The following is a 21906-nucleotide window of genomic DNA, read 5'->3' on the forward strand; positions in this document are numbered from 1 at the left end:
TAATCACGTAATAACATTTATCCACGTTCAATATTCATGGGATCTTGACAGGGTAATTACTAGCATTTGATTTGCTGCATCTTAATCAGCTGAATACGTTTCCGATATTTCTTTACATCTAAAGTCGTCCAAATTAGATATTGTTTCCTCGCACCTTCCAACCCCCACACCCCACTTTTACACAGGCTGTCTCTCTCCTGGTGAAACTCACTGCTTGTGTGTCTCTATATGTGCTTTTCCAAATATTTTGGAAACGGATTCTGAGTGACAGAAATTCTGCTTCCTTTATTTCTTTGTCCGACATCGATGGTTTTGAAAGCCTGACCTTCAGAAATTTACGAACTTGAAAGATACCACCTATTTACTCTCTCCAAACCTCAAATACCCTGGAAAAATTCCATTCGGTTTTCCTTGGCTTAGTTTCAAATTTTCCAACACACAAATAAATAAAATTCCATCCCCACTAAACGCCGTCAGCATCGTCTCTAATTTCTTAGTACCCCAGTAAACGCACTCAGTTCTCCTCTCTGGTAGAATCACCGATTACCTACAATGCAGAAAGCACAATTCAGCCAAACGAGTGTATAGGGTCACTCTGAACAGCATCTCAACCAGACACAGCTCCCGTCTCTATCCCCGCAGGCCTCTGACTTGTGATTTCAAATAAATCTGCTGGAATAAAACCTTGCATCGTGTGGCTGCTGACCTTATCACTGCGTTACCGATGGCTAATTCACATAACTTACTGAATTCACTCCCTGGACACATCAGTGAAATTTAACATGGTCAATCAACCTAACTTACAGAATTAAGAGCAGTGCGAACTACTGAGCAAATGTACCATCATATTTAACACTATCTGTATCATGTGTAATGGCTTTACACACTGGTGTAACCTCAGCCTAGTGAAAGGAATCTGCGCCCACCAACTCGAATTCAATGCATCCAAACGCGGTTCTGCGCTGTACAATCTCATTAGTGCTGCTGGAAATGTTTCTGCACTCAGGTCTGAATGGGTGTACTCTGTTTTCTTCCTCAGATTCCTGATTTATATAAACATATCAGTCAGAAACAACTCTATATAATGGTTTTCATTCCAACAAAAACACAATGTGCAGTTTGCAGAAATTTTGCACTGTCACTGACACTCTCTCTGCCCAGGAGCTGCAGTCCTTCTCCAGCTGATTCAGACAGCACTGTCCTTCCTGTGACATATCCAATCGAGAATGGAAGGCCAAGCATGAATAATCTTCAGTGGGTAACAGAGCGACAGGTTTAAAACCTGATATCCCCAGCGGAGAATTGAGCCCTAGGACAGGCGGGGACACGAACCATGATACTGTGGAGGACAACAACATCAGCCTGTTGTGGCCTCACGTGTCGAACACAACTGCTTAACAACCTGAATCAAGTTTTCCATTGTTTATCCCATAGTCATATCTGTTTTGGCATCGCAAATTCACATCTCAATTTTATTCAGGTTGGAAGCATTTCCACCTCTCTGACCCTTTCCGCACATCTACTCAAAACTTTCTACCTTTTCCCGAAATCTCTTGGCCCCAGTGTTCGATCACTCCATCAATAACAAAGCTTCTTTCAGTCTATCCTGTCCATATCCCTCATTATTTTGTACATCTCAGTCATGTCTTCTCCAATCTCCTCTGCTCGGTGACAAACAACCCCAGTCTGTCCAATCTCTCCTCATAGCTGAAACTCTTCAGCGCAGACAATATTCCATTGAATCGCTCATGCAACGTTCCCAATGCGATCACATCATTGCTATACTGTGAATTGCAAAGCTGCACACAGTACTCTAGCTAGAGCCGAATTAACTTTTTTTCCTATTCTGTTACAGTATGAGGGCGTCGCTGGCTCGGCAGTATTGATTGCGATCCCTAATTGCACAGCGGGCAGTTGACACTCAACCGTATTGCAGTGAGTCTGGAGTCACATCGAGGCCCGACCAGGTCATAATAGTAGGTTCTTTCCTCAAAGGACGTCAGTGAACCCGATGGTTTTGTTTTTTCAACAATTGACCATGGATTTATAGGTGTTATTTGCTTCGTAATTGCAGATATATATTGAATCTCATTTCTAACCCCTGCCATCGTTGGAGTCAAACCCGGGTCCCTGGTTCATTTGCTTGGTATCTGAGTTAACAGTCCAGTGGTAAGAGTGCTCAGCCATTGCAGAAAACCCGTGAAACTAATCTTTCTCAATGAAGTCGCTTTTCCTCGATATTGTCCTGTGTCATTTTCCTGAGCTTGACCCCCAATAAACGTAAGTCCATATCAGTAAAAGCTGCTACCTGAGGAGTGGTCTCACAACAGCGGTAACCAAATGGATCAACTGATCTGCACGTCCCGATGGTGGGGTTGGGGCACGTTCCCCCAGCACCATAGTGCAACACCGGCATCTCTAAATTAATAAAATGGGGTGTGGGACGGAAAGTTCAGTCAGTGATCGAAGGAGGGAGAGAAATCTCTGAGAACGGATGGATTTGAATTTTGACATATGAAACACAGAGATGTGAGCGAGCAGAATTTGAAGGGAAAAGATCATCACCTTGGAGAAAATTACCATGTTAAAACAACTGATTCTTTCTTGTTTCGCAGAAATTGGGACAGATAGAGCATTTACCGCCAGGACTCGCATTCGAACCGAGGTTGCTGCGACCACAACGCAAAGTACTAACCACTATACGATCACGGCATCCCACAAGCACGCACGCTGGCTACATGCAATAAGTACAGTGGTAGAGGAAATGTGAGGCAGCGCACCAACTGCACAATATCAGTGCTAAGCGAACAGTGGCAGATATGTGGGAACACAGAATGGGCTGACAGTTTAATATTGGCTCCTCCAGTGGCTGTGATGATTCCATCGTTAATATGCTGAAGGCTGAGATAAATAGATTTCTCCAACATATAAAAAAACTCCGGGGACAGTGCAGGTGTTGTTGAAATGTATGATTCAATAGTAATGCAGTTTAACATCGGCTACTTCACCAGTTTCCCCCACAAGGCAGCAACCAACGCTGCCACATAGTCCCAATTCCCAGCCCCAGTATCAGAGGAATTGAGTGGCGCAGTCTCGAAGATCTAACTGGAAGTCGGGATGGTAATGAGGTCGCAGAGATACTCGAGAGCTCCAGTGACACAACCGGTGAATGCACGATTTTTCGGTGACGGTTTAGAGGCGTAAGCAATTCCGAGGTTGGGAGTGCTCCTGGTCAAAGGCGGGGAAGAAAGGAAAATTTTTTCCTGTTTATAGAAATCCACAGTGCATTTGCTGAGACAGCTGAGTGCCACAACTGGAGCGTGGGCAGCTGGTTTGAAGTTTGAACTTGCTTCACTGTCCCCAACTTGCCTGGAATGAATTTCCTTCACCATTTTCATTTCCAATTGTTTAATATCTCCCTGCAGTCTGCAGCTTTATTCCTCATGGTTAATTGCATGACTAACTGTTGTATGATCTGCACACTGCTAAATCATGGCCACTACAGTAAATATGAATCATTGATCTATGTGAGAAAACAGTGAAACTCACTGCAGGCATGCTTCGTAGGTTTGTAGGCGACGCCAGAATTGTTGACAGTGAGGAAGATTAGCTAAATTTCAAAAGGATCATAATCCAATGAGTCGTTGGACTGAAAAATGTAACATGGAGTTCAATCTGGATAAATAGAAGATATTGCATTTTGGTACAACGACAAGAGTAGGGCTTTGCGTCGTGTTGGAAAACACAGAAGCTAGGGAAGTAGGTGCATAATTCCTTGTAGTTTGCATCACCAACAGGCAAGATGGTTCAAAGGCATTTACCATACTTTGTTTCATTGTTCAGTCCTTTGTGTATAGGAGTCGGGACGTTATGTTGAAGCTTTGCAGGACATTAATGAGGCCTCTTCTGGAATATTATGTCCAGTCCAGATCGCCCAGTTGTAGGAATGATATTATTCAGCTGGAGCAGGTTCAGAAAAGTATGCACGCATGTTGCTGTGTGTGGAAGGTTTGAGTTATAATGAAAGGCTGGATAGGCTGAGTCAATTTTCAGATTTAAGATCGGGGTGCTGAAAAACCACAACAGATAAGGCAGCATCCCAGGAGCAGGAGAATAATTTTTTCGCCCAAGTGTTGTTCATCAGGCTCTTCCCCGAAACGTCGATTCTCCTGCTCCTCAAATGCTACCTGACCTGCTACGCTTTCCCAGCACAACACTCTCGACTCTGATCTCTCATTTGCAGTTCACACTTTCTCCTCGTTGTGACTGATTTCACTCTAGGTTAGGAGTATGAACGGCGACCTGACAGAAGTTTATGAATTATTGAGAGGCAAGTTAGAGTTAACGAAAGCTGCCTTTTCCCAGGATGGGATTTCAAGGCGAGAGGGCATATGTTTAAGATGAAAAGAGAGATATTTTTTTAAAAAATCATTGTTTTAGGGAAGGTGTTTTACGTGTGCAATTAACTTGCCGAGGAAGTGATGGATGAGAGTAAATTTGCAAGATTTAATGGACAGTGGATTCCAAACATGAATGGTAAAGTGGGATTTTTAAAATAAATTTATTCATGTCTAGCACATCAGTTATTTCCCAGAGGACATTTAAGAGTCAACCACGGTATTATCCATCTGGAGTCTCCTGTGAGACAGAGCAGATGACTATGGTAGTTTGCTTCCTGAACTGGCATGAGTGAACCAGATGGGAGTTTCCACACATCTGATTCAGGTCATCACGAGACTCTTCAATGCCAGGTGCTTATTGAATTCAAACTCCACTATCTGTCATGCCAGGACCTGAACCCTTTGTCCCCAAAATATTACCTGGGTTTTTGGATTAGCAACACAGTAATTAAACTTCAAGGACATTATAGCCACTAAGCGGGTACAGGAGGAGGCAGATGGGACCAGATTAGTTTGGCTGTATGTTCAGCATGGATTGGTTGGACTGACTGGCCTGTATGCCTTCATGCTGTATGACTCTACGATTGAGGCTTTGGAACAAATATTTGAGGAGATAATGAGGACTGCAGATGCTGGAGATCAGAGCTGAAAATGTGTGGTTGGAAAAGTGCAGCAGGTCAGGCAGCATCCAAGGAACAGGAGAATCGACGTTTCGGGCAAAAGCCCTTCTTCAGGAAAATTCCTGAAGAAGCGCTTATGCCCGAAACGTCGATTCTCCTGTTCCTTGGATGCTGCCTGACCTGCTGCGCTTTTCCAGCAACACATTTTCAGCTTTGGAACAAATAGTTGGTTGGGATAACAACAGCATTGACAGCCTAATCGAACACCTGATGGTATATGCAATCCTGCTAGAGGCTCGTGAGATTGTTTTGCTCAGTGATCCCTTCCCACACACGGGACTGGTGAATGGTCTCCCTCCAGTGTTACTGATTAAATGACTTTCAATTTCTGTGGTTAGTTGAATCCCTTCCTACAGTTCCCACATTGCCCTGCTTTCTCTGTGGTATCAGCGTCCTTTTTTCGACACAAGGTGAATGATCCTTTCAAATTGTGTCCACACAGATACAAATCCCGTTTTCCATGTTGTAATTGTTTCTCATTCACCCACAGGTTGTGAGTATCACTGGTCAGGACAACATTTGTTTTTCGCCCCTTGTTCGTTGCTGTCTGGCTGCACCACAAACCCGGGTGCGATCCCAGCCTCGGGTCTCTGTCTGTGGGCAGTCTGCACATTGTCTGCGTGTTTGTATTTTTATTTCTCCCTCTGACCTAAGATGTGCCAGTTACAGGGATCAACAGCAGGAAATGCAGGCTTATGTGACAGGGAATACCGCGGGGTCTGGTGGGATGCGCTTCGGATGGATATCTGGATTGACAGGGCCGACTAGACTGTTTGCCCACACGATGGGGGTTCCTGAATTAAGGGTCAACTCATGTTTTTTTCTGGTCCTGGAGTCTCTCGTAGGTAGGACTGGGTGAAGATGATAGAATCCCCTGCATAAGGGACATGAGAGAATGGGATTGCAGGAAATTAAAGTTATTATGTCTGTTCCTGAGGTCAGGCTTGCATTTCAGGTTTTGTTCATCGAACGTAAACATCACCGTTTCCGTGTCCAAGTCGCCAAGGATGACAATTTAAAGTATCACCGCCATCACCACCTTCTCCAGGTTGAAATCTTGACTGTGTGGAAGAAATTGATACTGAGCTGATGCAAGCAAATGCAGCTGCCACCGCCAGTGTCGGAAACAGAGATCCAAATAGCAAAGTCATCTTTTAAACACAGCACTGCCAAGTTAAGGGCTCAACACGCTCCACTTGTGCCACTCAGCTGTCTTAGAAAGATGCACCAGAAATCGCTATAATAGTATAAACGGGGACAACCATTCCCTTGAGCAGGAGCACACTCAACCGAGGAATTTCTTGCGCCTCTGTGCCATCCTAGAAAGACAGCACGCTCGCCTATTGCATCACTGGAGCCAGAGAGTAACTCTGCGCACTCATTCCCATCCCCATTTCCGGTTGGATCTGGGCGCCTGTGCCGATTTTAAGCTAAAATGCTATTGAAGCAAACATTTCAGCAATATCCTGTACTGTCCCCCGAGTCTTTGATGTTTAGTTGAAATCGATCAATCTCATTTTTCAACATTCTCATTCAAGGAATCTCCACAGCCTCTGAGGACATCGAACTGAAAGATTCAGCTCATTCTCAGTTCCCACATGTCTGTCACTGTTCGCTGAGTACTGATATTGTACATTTGCTGTTTTTCCGAACATTTCCTCTGCTCGTATTCTTATTGCTGCTTGCAAGCATCCTGTTCTGTGGTTACTGTGATCGTGGTTGTCGGTATTTTGCATTGTGACCACAGCAACCTCGATTTGAAACCAAATCACGGCACTAAGTTTTCTCTCCATTGTCCTTTTTGTGACTCATGGTAAGAAATTAATTGTTTTACCTTCAAATTCCGCTCTCTCACATCTCTGCGTTTCATATATTAGGATTCAAACACACCCGTTGTCGGAGATTTCTCTCCTTCCCACGATCATTAAACCTCATTTCCGTCCCTCCCCCCCCATTTCTCTGTGGCAATGCCCAATCTATCACTCTCTTTCACATTGATGCTGTTCTGTTGTTGGGTGAACGTGCCCCAATACCACCATCTGGACCTTCAAATAAATCGATCCATTTGGACACCGCGGTTGTGAAATCAATCCCCATGTAGCAGCTTTTACTGACATAGGCCAAAGACAATTGGAGCGTCAGGATCATTGAAAATACAGTTTTGGTGAAAAGACGTTTTATTGGAAAAGATCAGCTTCTATGGCTTTCTGGTTGGTCTTGTGATAATTTTATAGGACGGATAATCCAGAGACCGAGGTAATACTCTGGGTACTCGAGCTTGAATCCCATCATGCCATGATTGTCAAATTTGGATTCAAAAAATATCTGCAAGGAAGAATCTTATGACTACTATAAATCCATTGACAATTGTTGAAAAAAAAATCTGTTTCACTTATGTCATTTCGGGATGGAATTTGCTGTCCTTACTTGGTCTGGGCTGCATGTGACTTCAGACTCATAGCAATATGGTTGAATCTCAACTGCCTTGTGGGCAATTCGGAATTGGTAATAAATTCTGCCTTGCCAGAATCGCCTTCAGACAGATCCAGAAATTTTAAAAGAAATGCTCATTAGACTCAAGCAAGAGTGTTGTGTGCAGTTTTGCAAGTCACATTATCGCAGGGATGTGATCACACTGAGAAAATTGCAGGAGATATTTACCGGGATACTGCTTGGGCTGAAGAGTTTCAGTTGTGAAGAAAGACAGGACAGAGTGGAGTGTTTGTCGCAGTGCAACAGAGAGAGGCGGGAGCTGGGCGGAAGTTCAGACGGAGCGCAAAGCCGATCGGGAAGGTAAGTGATTACTATAAGAGTGGGTGTGTTCTAAACCCCAGGTCCTACAAAGTCGGGTCTCCCTCCCTCCTCCTCGAACCTTAATTAAGAGTCCACAGACGTGTCACACAAAGAGGGTCGAAGGAAGCTTAGATCGAGAAGTGAGGCTTCATCTCAGGACTCTTTGACAAGGAGGTTGAGTGAAGTGATTACACCACAGTTGAAGAGGGTGAAGACATGACTGCCCAGCTAGTTCAGTGCGCTACGTGCTTGATGTGGGAGGTCAACGACTCTGGTGTGTCTGGCTCGTATATGTGTGGAAAATGTGTGAGCATTCAGCAATTGACCGAGCATATTGCAGCGCTGATGAAAGAACTCGAAGACCTTTGGCTCAACCGAGAGAACGAGATCTTTCTGGACAAGACTTTCAGCGATGTTATCACACCAATCATGCCAGAAGAGAGCAGAAGAGAGCAAATGATGAGGGAGGCAGAGAGGAGACAGGTGCAAGAGACCCCGGGAGAAGTATCTGTCAGGAACAAGTTGAAGCTTTTGGAAGCAGAGACTGATGACACTGCCAGTTCGCAAGGCGGCCACGTTTGTCAATCAAAAGTTGCCGCAGAGGCAGAGCGGAAGAGTCGGACATCGCACAGAGCCGTGGGAATAGGGGACTCCATCGTGAGAGGAACTGACCGGGGTTTTTGTGGCAGCAGACGGGATTTAAGGATGGTGTGTTGCTTTCCTGGTGCTAGAGTGAAAGACATCGCGGACAGAGTGCAGGAAATCCTCAAGGATGAGGGTGAAGAGCCAGAGGTGGTGGTACATGTCGGCACAAATGATGTCGGGAAGAAGAGGAGGAACATACTACAGCGAGACTTCGGAGAACTAGGAAGAAGGCTGAAAAGCAGGACCTCCAAGGTGGTTATCTCCGGTTTGCTTCCAGTTCCTCGGGCTAGTGTGGCCAGAAACAGGGAGATAATGGACTTGAACGTGCTTTTGGGGAACTGGTGAAGGAAGCAATGATTCAAGTTCTTGGATCACTGGGGTATATTTTGTGGTAAACATAAATTCTACAAGAGAGACGGCTTGCACCTAAATAGGTTAGGGACCAGAATTCTGGCAGGCAGGTTTGCTACTGCAATACAGCTACGTTTAAACTAAGTAGCGGGGGGAGGGGGCAAGCTGGATGTTTAAAAAGGAAATTGAAGGGAAAGTTAGAACAAGAGAAGTCAAGAAAGACAACTGTATTAATGAGGCAGAAAACTCGGAAAGGCATCATGCTGTAAGGTTGAGTGAAATAAGGGTTGATGGGAAGGGTGAGAGCAGTAACAAATTAAAAATACTATACATGAATGCATGAAGCATTAGACATAAGATGGATGAGCTTGAGGCTCTTTTGGAAATTGGCAGATACGATATTGTGGGGATAACTGAGACGTGGCTTCAAGTGGACAGGGCCTGGGAAATGAATATTCAAGGATACACGTGTTATCGTAAGGACAGACTGACGGGCAGAGGGGGTGGGGTGGCCTTGTTGGTAAGGGATGATATTCAGTCCCTTGCGCGGGGGGACCTAGAGTCAGGAGAGGTCGAGTCAGTGTGGATAGAGCTTCGAAATACCAAGGGTAAAAAGACCCTCTTGGGAGTCATCTACAGGCCCCCAAACAGCAGTCTGGATGTCGGATGTAATTTAAATCAGGAGCTGAAATTGGCCTGTCGCAGAGATGTCACTACAGTTGTTATGTGGGATTTTAACATGCAGGCAGACTGAGAGAATCAGGATGGTACTGGACCACAAGAAAGAGACTTTGTGGAGTGCCTCAGAGATGGATTCTTAGAGCAGCTGGTGCTGGAGCCGACCAGGGAGAAGGCAATTCTGGATCTGGTATTGTGTAACGAACCAGAATTGGTCAGAAAACTCGAAGTGGAGGAGCCATTGGGAAGTAGTGACCATAATACAATAAGCTTCAATCTGCAATTTGAGAGGGAGAGGGTACAGTACTTCTGTTGAATAAAGGGAATTATGGAGCTATGAGAGAGGAGCTGGCCAAAGTTCAATGGTGCAATACCTTAGCAGGGATGACCGTGGAGGAACAATGGCCGATATTTCTGTGTATAATGCAGAAGTTGCAGGATCAGTTCATTCCTAAAAGGAAGAAAGATCCCAGGAGGAGGCATGGGCGGCCGTGTCTGACGAGGGAAGTAAAGAAACATATAAAGTTAAAAGAGAAAAAGTATAACATAGCTAAGATAAGTGGGAAAACTGAGGACTGGGAAGCTTTTAAAGAGCAACAGAGGATTACTAAGAAGGAAATACGCAGAGGAAAAATGAGGTACGAAGGTAAACTGGCCAAGAATATTAAGGAGGATAGTAAAAGCTTTTTTAGGTATGTGCAAGGCAAAAAAAAAGGTTAGGCCAAAAATTGGGCCCTTGAAGACAGAAACAGGGGAATATATTACTAGGAACAAAGAAATGGCAGATGAATTAAATGGGTACTTCAGATCTGTGTTCACTTGGGAAGACACAAGCATTCTCCCTGAGGTAACAGTGGCTGAAGGACTTGAACTTAAGGGAATTTATATTTGCCAGGAATTGGTGTTGGAGAAGCTGTTAGGTCTGAATGTTGATAAGTCTCCGGGGCCTGATGGTCTGCATCCCAGGGTACTGAAGGAGGTGGCTCGGGAAATCGTGGATGCGTTGGTGATTATTTTCCAGAGTTCAATAGATTCGGGGTCGGTTCCTGAGGATTGGAGGGTGGCAAATGTTATACCACTTTTTAAGAAAGGTGGGCGAGAGAAAGCAGGTAATTATAGACCAGTTAGTCTGACCTCAGTGGTGGGAAAGATGCTGGAGTCTATTATAAAGGATGAAATTACTGCACATCTGGATAGTAGTAACCGGATAGGACAGAGTCAGCATGGATTTATGAAGGGGAAATCATGCTTGACTAATCTTCTTGAATTTTTTGAGGATGTAACTATGAAGTTGGACGAGGGAAATCCAGTAGATGTAGTGTACTTGGACTTTCAGAAAGCTTTTGATAAAGTCCCACACAGAAGGATAGTGAGTAAAATTAGGGTGCATGGTATTGGGGGCAAAGTACTAGATTGGATTGAAAATTGGTTGGCTAATAGGAAACAAAGGGTAGTGATAAACGGCTCCATTTCGGAATGGCAGGCAGTGACCAGTGGGGTACCGCAGGGATCCGTGCTGGGACCACAGCTTTTTACAATATATGTTAATAATATAGAAGATGGTATCAGCAATAACATTAGCAAATTTTCTGATGATACAAAGCTGAGTGGCAGGGTGAAAAGTGATGAGGATGTTAAGAGATGACAGGGTGACCTGGACAAGTTAGGTGAGTGGGCAGATGCATGGCAGATGCAGTTTAATGTGGATAAATGTATGGTTATCCACTTTGGTAGCAAGAACAGGAAGGCAGACTACTACCTCAATGGAATCAATTTATGTAAAGGGGCAGTACAGAGAGATCTGGGTGTTCTTGTACACCAGTCAATGAAGGCAAGCATGCAGGTACAGCAGGTAGTGAAGAAGGCTAACAGCATACTGGCCTTCATAACAAGAGGAATTGAGTATAGAAGCAAAGAGGTGCTTCTGCAGCTGTACAGGGCCCTGGTGAGACCACACCTGTGTGTAGTTCTGTGGAGTACTGTGTGTAGTTCTGGTCTCCAGATTTGAGAAAAGACATTCTGGTTATTGAGGGAGTGCAGCGTAGGTTCACTAGGTCAATTCCTGGAATGGCAGGATTACCTTACACTGAAAGACTGAAGCGACTGGGCATGTTTCCCCTTGAGTTTCGAAGATTGAGAGGGGATCTGATTGAGACGTATAAGATTATGAAAGGATTGGACACTCTGGCAGTAGGAAATATATTTCCACTGATGGGTGAGTGCCGAACCAGAGGACACAGCTTAAAAATACGGGGTAGACCATTTAGGACAGAGCTCAGGAGAAACTTCTTCACCCAGAGAGTGGTGGCTGTGTGGAATGCTCTGCCACAGGGGGCAGTGGAGGCCCACTCTCTGAATTCATTTAAGAAGGAGTTGGATAGAGCTCTCAAAGATAGTGGAATCAAGGGTTATGGAGATAGGGCAGGAACAGGATACTGACTAGGAATGGTCAGCCATGATTATATTGAATGGCGGTGCAGGCTAGAAGGGCTGAATGGCCTACTCCTGCACCTATTGTCTATTGTCTATTGTCTATTGTCTATTGCAAAGAAGATGTAGACAATACATGATTGAGTTAGGGTATGGACAGGGTTGACTGAACGAGTTTCCCATTGATGGAGGGATCGATCAGCAGGGGCCAGAGTTTTTAGGAGAAAGACAGAAAGCTTTGAAAAAATGTGCGAAAAAGCTTTATCAGCCAGTGGGTGGTTGGAATTTGGAATACACTGTCTGCATTTTTCAGAGCGGCAGAAACCCTTATAACCTGAATAAATATTCAGATGTGAACCCTTGATGCCAAGACATTTAAGACTGGGGTAAGCATTCTGAAATGGGATTCAGTTCATTAGGCAGTTGTTTTTGACAAGTGTGGCCACATTTGTTGAAGGGCCTCCTTTGACACTCTTGTCCTCGATAGTTTAATGGTTAGTGTCCCCGCCTGTCACAGGGCTCAATTTTCTGCTGGGGACAGTGTAAACGTTTTTAAAATGTCGCTCCATTTCCAAGTGCGGGTATTGATACCTGTCCTTCCATTCTCGATGGGGCATATCACACGAAGGGCAGTGCTGCCTGAATAAAGGTGGGGAAGGATTGCAGCTCTTAGTGAGGCAGAGTGTCAGTGAGGGTGCAAACACGTGACTTCTGCAAACTTCACCTTGTGACTGTGTTGGAATGAAAAGCATTTGACAGACTTGTTCCGGATTGAAGTGTTTACTAGAAGCAGGAAGCTGAGGAAGAAACACAAACGCATTCAAATATGAGTGCAGAAACATTTCCCGCAGCACGAATGAAATTGTAAAGGATAGAGTAGCGTTTCGATACATTGAAGTTGGGTTCATTTATTTTGATGAGGCTGTTACCAGGGTATAAGACCATTAAAAAATGATACAGCATTTGCTCAGTATGATGGAACATTGTCCCAGTAATTCCCACTGCTGTTCAGAGGGAGGGTTAAGTTGATTGGCAAAGTTAAATTGCCCTCTCGTATCCAGGGAGTGAATTAAGTAAGTTCGGTGAATTAGCCATGGGTAACGCAGGGATAAGGTCAAAAGTCACAGGACGTCAGGTTATACTCCAACAGGTTTATTTGAAATCAAAAGAGGTGGTGATTTCCCTTTTTCAGGTGAAATAGAAGGAAATAGGGAGGGGAGCTAGGTCTGGGTGAGATGTTCTTCAGAGAGTCAACACCGGCTCGATTAACTGAATGCTCTTTCTGCAGTGTAGGACTCTGATTCTAAGAATTGATAATGACGGTGTTTACTGGGGTGTAAAGCCATTAGAGAAGATGCTGATGGGGGTGTACTGACGATGCGATTTTATTCACTTGTCTTCTTGGAAAATTGAGAACAGTTATCCCTGAACCAAGGAAGACTTAGTGGGTTTTTTTTTCAGGTTATGAAATGGAAATGTTTGGACAGAGTAAATAGGTGGAAAATTCCTTCTTTCAAGTAAGTAAACATCTAGATGTCAGGCATTCAATACCTTTGATAAAACCTTTGATGGACAAAGTAATGATGAGAACAGAATCGCAATCACTCCAAGAATCTGTTTTTCAAAATATTTGGAAAGGCACATTTGGTGACATACAAGGAATAAATTTCACAAGGAGAGCGACAGCGTGTGGCTAGGTAAAGGAGTAGGGGTGGGTGTAGTCGGTCGGAAGTTGCAGAGAAACAATGTCTAAGTTGGTTGACTTTAAATGTAAAGAAATTTATTTAATGTGTACAGCTGAATAAGGTTCTGTCCCAAAACTCTGCATTTTGAAAGATTTGGCATAATTTTCCACCTAAAGCATTGTAAATGGAACTGAGTGGATTTTTATTTATTGTAAAGGGAAGATATTACATAATTAATAGGAAGTGACCAGTTGCTTGGAGATCGACTTCCATGCGTTAAGGATGTGAGAACAAACACCATGATGTTTGGTCCATTTAATACTCAGTGAAATCTGCCAAAGCAACGAGCAACAAAACTGGTGGGTTTTCTTTTGCTCTTTAACCCTCTGTTTTTCTAAGCAGTATTTTCCTTAAGCTGAAATAAAGTCGGAGCAAATTTGAATACATTAATCGTTCCAATGAGATATATCTAATGCACTTCTGATTATTACAATGAACATTGTGAGGTTTCAGCAAAATTAAATTGAAACAAACAAATCAGCATTTCTTGCTATTTAATCCAACTCAAGTTCAGCCATATGAGAAAGGCCATTGAGTGACAACATCGCCTTTAGTTCACTCACCATGGCTGCTTTTTCACGTGAGAGAGAAAGTGACTGAAAGAAGTTATGAGTCAAATGTAGGTGTAAATATGACGGAAAATTCTTGTCCTGTTTCATTCTGACTTAGTTCTGACTCAGAATGTATTGATGACAGCTATTCATTTGGACCAGCATGGCTATTCGTTGGAATTTGCTGTTATTATAATTCTGGTGAAAGCATAAACACAATGGTGTGGATTCGATTCCGCTCTGGAACTTTCTCATCCATGACTTTCACCATATGTAACCTGATGAGGTCACATGTCACCCCACTACAAAATGTGCTGAGGAGACCGAGCGATTATGGTGGTGGGTTATTATATCGCTGTGCTCCACATTCACGGGTTCGAGTCACACTCTGGTTGCTAACCTTACGCACCGCTCTAGCAGTTTTTCTTTGCACATCACACTCTGGTATACACTGGATCGAGAATCTTGTTCTTGCCCTTTACTGCACGGGAGATTCACAAATAATCGACACCACATTAAAGTTGAAATGAAGAATGAGAGCAGTCATTCTATTCAATTGTAGATTAAATTGATGTAATGAGAAAGAATGCATTTTTCTTTCCGCCTAACATTCAATCTTGTCTTTCTATAAATTTACATCGAAAGAAAGAGAAAAAAATAACAAGCGATCGGAAACACAGGTTTATCCAGTGGGGTTGTTCATGAGTATTTTAACCTAATACTTCACACAATAATCTGATCAGTATTTCAAACAGTCACTCGGAATTGGAACCGCAGAAAACCTCTCCAATGAAACGAACCTTTCATTCTTTCACAAATTTCTGCTGTGTGTGAATTATACAACGATCCATCATCCAGCGTGTTCACTGACTTGCCAACTGTATAAGATCTAGCAACTTCCTTCAGCAACCACAGCTTCTGTACACAGCCACCTGTGCTGAGCCCAGTGTCCTTGTTGCACCCAGGTCACAGCACATTTCTTCTTGCTGAGTTTATGAGCCTTGTTCCTGATCTGTCTGATCTGTTTAATGAACCTTTTCTGTCACTTCATCCCATCCCCTCACAATTCTGAACTTATGAATAAAATAAGGCGTTAGATCAAGTGTTAAACCAAGTGGAAATATGCTATTCAGCCCAAGGAGTCTGCTGAACTATTCAACAAACTCATGGATGATCTGATTTGGAAATGCCAGTGTTGGACTGGGGTGTACAAAGTTAAAAATCACACAAAACCAGGTTATAGTCCAACAGGTTTAATTGGAAGCACACTAGCTTTCGGAGCGATGCTCCTTCATCAGGTGATAGTCACCTGACTATCACTTGATGAACAAGCGTCGCTCCGAAAGCTAGTGCGCTTCCAATTAAACCTGTTGGACTATAACCTGGTGTTGTGTGATTTTTAACGTAGTTAATCTGATAATCTTGAATTCCTTTCTGCTCACTTAGCTCGACAAAGTTTCGTCATCTTTCTGATTAACTTTCTGGCATAGTTTGAATATACCCAACCACACTGTCTCAACAGCGGTTACTGGAAAATGCCACAGATTCTTTGACCGCTGAGCAAAGAAATTACTCCTCATTTCTGAATTAAATGGGCAATATCTAATTCTGAGATTATGTCCTCTGGTGCTCTCCTCAGAGCATAGGGCAAGCCACCTGCCCGTATCTACCCTGTCAAGATCCCACGAATGTTGAACGTTTATAATTGTTATTATGTGATTATAAAGTTCCCCTCCTCCTCCTTTGTTTCAAGGATAATAATCCCAGCCTAACCAATCATTCCACGAAGTTCTACTGTATACAGAATTAGCAACATGTTTGTACGTCTGCGCTGTCCCTTACATGTAATGAAGGTAGTTGGAGAAATTTCGGCGAGGAAACGGGTTGAAATTTCAGGCGCAGATGGGAATTGGAACTTGAAATCAGAAAGCGATTAGAATCGGATTGACCCACAGAAGGACCAAATACAGCGAAGGTAACTGACAAATGAGAATCTAATCATATTCGATTGACATTCAATGGCTTCAATGTAACTGAATTCCTCCGTGTAATCATCCTGGGAGCTAGTATTTAGGAGAAATGGAACCTAACCGCCAATATAAATAAGTTGACGACAAACACCTGTCCGTGGGTCGACTTTGTTTAATTATTAACTCAACTCTTGTCTCCGTAAAGCCTACATCGTCCGCAACGCACACGTTTGATGTTTAACAGAACTCTCTCCATTTGCCTAGGTGGGTGCAGCTTCAATGCCACTGAAGGAACTGGGCATCCTCCACTACAATGCAGTCACTTTACGGTATATTTTTCAACACCTGAATATTTATTCCTTTAACTGCTAAGGCACAATTGCAGCAGAGTGCACCACGTAGAAGATTCACTGGAGTAAGTCATCCAGGTCGTGTTGACAGAACCTTCAAAGCTCAAAAACTGTACTGACTATAAGGACAAGGTTGAAGATGCACTGAACCTTCACCATTTGCAAATTACCCTCCAAGGCACATACCAGCATTACCTGGAGGGTAATCAGTGGTAAATTCATTGAGTGGTGAAAGAGGTTGATGGGCAAAGATTTATACTTCAGCCCTCTATCTTTCATCTTTCAATTTTTAAAAATGTAGATTATTGCATGGACCAGACTTGTGCTCATTCCTTTCGTTGTTTCCTAAACTGGCGGTTGCTAAAGATCGAATATCATCCACAGTCTGTGGTCAACAATAGAAAATACCCAAAAACCTCTCGAACAACTGATCTCCCTGTCCAACAATCTTCAGGGATCTGTGAATGTCCACTCCAAGATCTCTTTGTTCCTATACACCACTCAGAATGCTCACTGTTATTGTTCCAACTCCCCAAATTCACTACCACTCATTGGTCTGGATTCAATTCCATTCACCATTTTTCCTTTCCACCTGATGGATACATCCCTGCGGTCACTGACAATATTCATTATAGTCAACTATGTATCGTCAGTAAACTTCTAAATTATGACACCTAATAAAAAAGTTTGATTTATTGATCTACATCAGGAAACAGTGGTACTTCACTGGGAACAAGCATCCAAACATGGTTCCTTGCTGCATGGGATGAACAACTGCCATGTTCCAATCTCCAAGGGTTGCTAGCCCAGTATCTCGCCACTACATTTGCAGATGACACAAAGATTGGTGGAGAAGCCAGAAATCATAGGGGACTGTCAAAGAATGAAGGGGAACATAGATAGACAGAAGAGTTGAGCGGAGAATTGGCAAATGGTGTTCCATTCAAGCAAATGTGTGGTGATGATTTTGGGAAGTCTAATTCCAGAGCCAAGTATACAGTAAACGGAACAGCCTTGGGTAAACTTGATGAGAAGAGAGATCTGGGAGTTCAGGTTCTTTGTACCCTGAAGGTGACTTTGTACCCACAGGTGGATAGAGTGGTCAAGAAGGCATATGGCATGCTTGCCTTCACCGGATAGGGCATTGAGTATAAGAGCAGGCAAGTCCTGCTAAAATTGTACAGGAGTTTGATTCGGCCGCGTTTAGAATACTCTGCACAGTTCTGGTATCCAAATTATCAAAATTATGTGGACGTTTAGGAGAGAATGCGGAGAAGGTTTACGCAGATGTTGCCTGGTATGGAAGATGCAAGCTCTGAAGAGAGGTTGAGTAGGTTACTTCTGCTTTCATTAGAATAAACGAGATTGCTGGGACCTGATTGAGGTCTACAATATCATGAAGGGTACAGACAGGGTGGCTAAAGATAAGCTTTTTTCCAAGATGAATAATTCAATAATGAGAGGTCACACGTTCAATGAGAGAGGTGAAATGTTTAAGGGAGATATACATGGAAAGTATTTTACACAGAGGGTGGTAGGTGCTGGAATGCGTTGCCAGCAGAGGTAGTAGAGACAGGCATGGTAGATTCATTTCAGGTGCGCCTGGACAGATGCATAAGTAAGTGAGAAGCAGAGGGATACGGATGCTTAGAAATTGGGCGACATGTTTAGATAGTTGATTTGGACCGGCTGAGGCGTGGCCGTCCAAAGGGCCTGTTCCTGGGCTGCACATTTTCTGTATTCTTTGTTCTTCTTTGTTCACTACACTACCAGCTGTGGGTTACAGGTGAAGTAGTGTTACTTCTGCAATCATAATTACTTATGCAAGGTAAATGAACTCACACCAGTGCACAATTGTTTCAAGCAAGAGCTGAGTCAACAAGAATGAAATCTATGTGAAGGAAATATATAATTATTTTCATATTAGCTAAAATGTGCATACAAGAATGAAAGGTGACTGCAAACAATGGTAGATCGTACAGACAAATAGATAAGGTGCTGTGAGGGTGTAGGTTAAGCCAGATATGCTTGTACAAGCAGTAGTTATAAGCATTTGTTTCCCATTTCTGCAAAAAAAAAACAAAAAAGAAACCCAATTGAAAGGTTTTAAGGTTCAATATGGTTGGGGTAAGGGAGGAAATGTCACAAGTGGGGGAAATAGATCGCAGTGAAGGAGGATATACCTAACAGTTAACCACAGCCAGGATGTGGTGAAAAGGCCAAGTAAAACCTGTACTTTGTTATGCACAAGGCCGGATAAGGCAAGAGAGAAACAATAGTAATGGGCACCAGGTTTGGAGTAGTGAATCCTATGTACTTGCTAAACTCTGCGAGTCTATTTCAGGGACCATGCTTGCAAGTGTATAATAAACATACTGATTGCTTCATATCTTGTTTCGCATGAAATTATTGAAGTGAGTGGGCTTAGTTTCTAACAATTGGAGGATTGTCCGGGATATTCTTCCATCGCCGGGAGGAGTGGTTGGCCCTGGACACTGGGAAGAGGCCTCCCATTCACAATTGAGGAGCGGTTTCTTGTCCCGGTTTTGTCCGCTCCCTTGGGGGGTTGGTACGTATCCCACAAGAGAGTGATCTGAATCAGACAGTGAAAGAAGGTCGATAAAAAATATGGAAAAAAAGGGGCCAGGCAACTCTGTGCACAGACCAACGTCAGAAAACTGAATTTTAAGTATTAACTTGGTGGCCGGGAAAAGGGGTATTTAATCGCTGAGGGACTGGTGAGCGGCCCGAGAAATGGGGGTAGGCAGAGTAAGTCGAACTGTCACGGAGTAAAGGAAGAAAAAGTCCCTGGTAACTTTCCTCCTGAAAGTCCGTTGGGGAGGATGTTGAGGGAATGGACAAGTAACACTTGTACAAGGGAAAAAGATAAAAAGAAAATGATTGAATATTGTTGTTTAGTATGGACCAAAGAACCAATCCTCCATCCAGCTGTCTTCTGGCCAAAGTATGATTCGGATGAGGATTGGGTATGTCAGTATTTAGATTTGTATGTGAATAAAAAACAAACTTTTGTCAAGAAGAGGCGGACTATGCGTCCTGTTGGAAGGGCAGTTTGGGAATGATGGTAGTAAAGCCAAAGGATTCCCCCTCTGCCCCACCCAGTTCCTGGGATAGTTTTTCCGGTTTGCACTCCCGCCCCCCCCCCCCCCCCCCCCCCCCCCCACCCCGTACCATAAAATCAGATAAGGTGAAAATGGGGGAGGAGGAAAGACAGACAGACAGGGACTGGGAACGGATGACCCACAAGAGGAGAACGAAGGGGCGATGGACAGGGATGTTGTTGTTCCCGACCCTCAATCCACAACAAAAGGAAGGGAAGATAAAGTAGACGTAGAGGAGGCCTCTGGAGCCTAAGGGGGAAAAACAAAAACAAAAAAGGGGAAGAATATAAAGACTTATCCCCTTCGCGAGGTACCAATAGGGGATAAAGGGATTGGATTTTTAAGTGCCCCCTCTCCAGTGGGGAGGTCAGAACATTTAAAAAGAAGATGAAGGTCCTGGTTGAGGATCCGGTAGGGCTGTCTGAACAAATTGATCAATTCTTGGGGCCCAGTCTGTATACGTGGACAGAGTTAAAGTCTATTTTGAATGTACTATTTACTGGGGAAGAAAGGGGACCAGGAGCAGCCATTGAAATATGGGACAGGGAACTTCCCATTGCAGATGGGGATACTGAACAGGGAGAGACGGAGTTTCCTCTCAGAGACACCCAGCGGGAAAATCAAAACCCGGAGCATAGGGAAGAAATGAGGGAATTGAAAGACCTGATTCTAAAAGGAAGAAGAGAGGCAGTTCCGAAGTCGCAGAATTTGACTAAAGCCTTTGAAGTTGAAGAGGAGAAAGATGAGACACCCTCAGCTTTCTTGCAAAGATTAAGTGACTCAATGCTGAAATATTCTGGAATGAACCCCGAGGACCCAGTGGCACAGGGTCTTTTGAAAGTATACTTTGTGACAAAGGCATGGCCAGACATACAGAGAAAGATACAGAAGATAGAAGGGAGGAGTGAAAAACCATTAGATGAATTATTAAGAGAGGCACAGAAAGTGTTTACAAAGAGAAAGGTTGAGAGACAAAAACAGAATGCAAAAATGATGGTAGCTACGATTGATGAAGTAGTTAAGAAAAGAATGGAACTAATAATGAGCAACCGGAGCGGTGGGTGGCAGCATGTAGGACAGAGAGGAAGAGGGAGAGGGAGAGGAAAAGGGGGATCATTTGATAGAGGGTTCTGGTGACAGGGACAGAGATGGAAGTCTCCACAGGCAGGATGCTGTTATTTCAGAAACTCGGGTATTTTAAGCGGGAGTGTACTGATCTACAAAGGGAAGAAAGGGCAATTCCGCTCATGAATTTTGATGAAGATTAGGGGTGTTAGGGGTGCCTGCCCCCGGGGAGCCACCAGGATAAACTTGAAGGTGGGACCCTGTAGGGAAGAGGTAGTCTTCCTAGTAGATACGGGGGTAGCACGGTCATCACTGAATTTTAAACCAAAGAAAGTAGGAATGTCAACACGGTCAATTACTGTTTCAGGGGTAAAAGGGGAAGGATTTACTGTTCCAGTATTTGAACCTATGATGATAGAAGTTCCGACGGATACAGTCACAGGGGAACTGTTGTATATCCCTGATATAGGAAGTAACTTACGAGGGATAGATTTAATTATCCTCTTAGGACTGGAGATTTGAATTCAGGAAAAAGAATTAGTTGTACAAATGGCAATGTTGACAGAAGATGTGGAGAGAGAGATAGACCCTATTATATGGGCTAGAGAAGGGAATTGTGGAAAAATACAGATCCGTCCCCTAGAAATAACTTTAAAATGGAAAGGGGACGTTGTTTATGAGCGACATTATCCCATTTCCATAGAAGGTAAACGAGGACTGCAGCCAGTAATTGAGGGGCTAGAGATGGACTGATGGAGTAATGTATGTCTCCTTATAATATCCTAATTCTACCAGTGCGGAAATCTGATGGAACTTATCGATTGGTGCAGGATTTGAGAATATTGAATCGAATAGTACAGATCAGGCACCCAGTGGTGCCAAATCCCTACACGTTATAAAGTAAGATCCCTCATGACCACAAATGGTTTAGTGTGATAGATTTAAAGGATGCCTTTTAGGCTTGTCCCTTGGCGGAGGAAAGTAGGAATTTGTTCGCCTTTGAATGGGAAGATCCCAAGACAGGACGGAAACAGCAATACCGGTGGACCGCGCTCCCCCAGGGGTTTACGCAATCCCTGAATTTATTTGGACAGATGTCAGAACAAATATTGGAGAAATTTAGCAG

Source organism: Chiloscyllium plagiosum, unplaced genomic scaffold (assembly GCF_037043375.1).
Source record: "Chiloscyllium plagiosum isolate Xiang-an unplaced genomic scaffold, Cpla_swu_hap1 HiC_scaffold_39, whole genome shotgun sequence".
Taxonomy (NCBI): Eukaryota; Metazoa; Chordata; class Chondrichthyes; order Orectolobiformes; family Hemiscylliidae; genus Chiloscyllium; species Chiloscyllium plagiosum.